The sequence below is a fragment of the Schistosoma mansoni genome, chromosome 2 (assembly GCF_000237925.1).
Source record: "Schistosoma mansoni strain Puerto Rico chromosome 2, complete genome".
Classification (NCBI taxonomy): Eukaryota; Metazoa; Platyhelminthes; class Trematoda; order Strigeidida; family Schistosomatidae; genus Schistosoma; species Schistosoma mansoni.
In genome coordinates this window covers 17,854,459-17,857,350 of record NC_031496.1, presented here as the reverse complement: position 1 = coordinate 17,857,350, position 2,892 = coordinate 17,854,459, and positions in this window count along the sequence as shown.

The following is a 2,892-nucleotide window of genomic DNA, read 5'->3' as shown; positions in this document are numbered from 1 at the left end:
TGAGATTTTACAAATATATTATTCCTATTTAATGTCTTACATCAACTCGGCGCCCAAATACTGTGAAACTATTCGCTCTCATTTAGACAAAAGTTCTTGTAAAGTAACATTTATTCAACAATTGATATAGATAATCTGATCCACTGGACAATAATTTATCTCAGTTAATGTGAACATCAAATGGTTTAGACAATAAATCAACAAACGACAATAAAAATGAATTTTCTATTATTGTAAAACATTCTTCCATTACAATAGAGCAATCAATTCTGGATAAGAAATATTTAAAAAAATAGTTACGAAAAGAAATCTTCATACATTTTTTAATGATTGATTGATTAATTTACGATAATGAATTAGCTTCAGCTACAAAGAAACACGGAAAAAAAGATAATCAAATCTGAAAAGAAGTCTGTTTTTTTAGTGTGTATACGCTTAACAATACAAGCCAGGATATTTGATAGGAACTGAATTTAAGACTTTGAGTTATTTCAATAAGGATGATTGTATTAGGTCAAAACTCAACTATCTAAATCTATATAAAGCCAGAACAAATATTGATGCAGAACAATATGAATTCATTATATTTCTTGGTTTCTCGTTTTGTATTATATTCCTCTTCCATTACCTAATTCTTAAACCACAATGAATACTTTATTACCTGTAAAATTATCACACAATTTACCTTATCTGTCTTTGAACTCCATCCAACTATTACATCACCCAGCTGACGGGAAAAGTATAATGAATTCATATTATTCCGCATCAATATTTGTTTTGGAATTATTTAAATTCATAAAGGGAAACTAATTGCATGAAATATCTACATCTATTTGTGTCTAATCAATATGTGATATAAAGTGACCATAATCAAATTTCTCTTGCCAAATCTGTTTCAGTATCCACAAAGTTGAATTTTATTAGTTACAGCAACGTTATGGATGTTCATTGTTCAAGATTTATTAACAAGAATCACGTAATTATCTAGTGTTCTCTGGTATTTGATACTCATTATGAGTCAAATTCAACCACGAGTGAATATGAGCTTCAACTATTAATATACATTTCCTTCTTAAAATCTCACTGAATATAATTATTATACCACTGAAAGATCCATCACGATTAGTCTGAATTGATAATATAATTTTTTGATAAAGATATATTACTTTTTTAAATACAAAGTATCTAAATCAATAATGCACTACACTATACAACTATTTGAGTTAGTTCCCAAATTATTTACATCATAAAATTTCATTGAGACATGATTGAAAAAAAGTGGTTAAGCATCTACATTGATAAACCAGGATTTCTTCTTTACCTAGCTATTCATTCTTTTGTTTTATTGTTATTTCTACTTTTTTTTAGCTTTTGTAGGATGGAACGATGTTTTTCCACTTGGTGAATTTTCCCTTATCATTTTAGGTTATCATATGAATAGTTTTACATTTCATATTGAACACATGAAATTGTTGGTATGTGGATTTTCATGATTTAACACAACATTTTTGATTTTACACATAGTAGTTTTTCTAAACTTTTATATTACATAATATTGATTTCAGTGAATGTATTTTCATGACTAGGCTGGTTTATATTCCTTTTAAAGAATCCATCCAATCTAAAGGTGATTAGTTCAAATGAAGAAGACATTTTTCACTGACTTATTTAGTTCATCTCTTTTCTTGGTTCAATGATAAAATTCCTTGAAATTATTCATTATAGTTCTGTCTATTTTCTTTTGTTATTATGGTAAATGAATAAACAAATAGATAAGTTGATTAATAAATCAAATCGACTGAACAATAACTCTCCATTAGAAGTAAATAGAAAAAAATAACATACACCCCTGAATAAAGCAGATTTCTTTTTATCAAATAGAATGGATAACCTTTGATTTAGAACATTTTACAAATAACATTTTCTCATTATCTATAACATCTCTTATATGAGTTAAAACTATCGAACCACTAATACAGTTTGATATGATATAATTAATTAACTTACTATCTTAAGTAAATAAAATAATTTCTTAAATATAAAATCTTATCAAAACAGATGAATACTAAATATCACTGGTTAAGCAGTTACTTTACATCATAAAAATAAATGAAATTCATTTCTTCTACTTTGTTTCTTTAAAGCTTTCTTGTTCTTGTGAAGCTAGTTAGGTATTGTCTTTCATCTGTCGAGTTAGTGGTACTATAGTTTGTCTTAATTCATGTTGAGTTTCCTCACTTATTCCTGAAGTTTTAAATGATTACTCTAGTACTGCGAAGAGTTCTAGTTTTGAGGCGTCACTTGTATTGTAGTTTAATCCCTTTCAGAGTAGGTGTTCTTCTATGATTCTTAGTGGTTGTTTTAACAAGTTGACCACACAGTTATTTGTGTTCTCTTCCATAGATGGCTTTTAGATCTTGATTAGTTTCTTCTTTAGGGTGTTTCTTCTTTGTTCTCTGTATCGTATGCATGATACCTTGATGGATGTTGTCAAGATTTCCAAATGTTCTGACATGAGTATCTTTTGTAGCTTCCTCTTTTTGTCTTCTATCACCTGTTGGTATTTGTGGATTCTGTAGTGTACACCTAATGATAACTGATGAACACAATAGAAATTTATTTCTGACCACCGTATCATAAGTTTTATTCAACTGTATTCTTTTCTCTTAGTATAATAAAACCATTTCTTAGTACACACTGAAAATTTAAAAAAATTTCTATTTATATTAACTAATTGTCAAATTATTTTCTTTTTGAGAAGGGGTTTTTGTGGACATTTCAGTATTTTCATAGTTGAAATCATGAGTCAATTGAAGCTAGACCACCATGGAAAACCTGAAAACACTGGACGGCCGTTTCGCCCTATTATGGGAATCCTCAGCAGTGCGAATC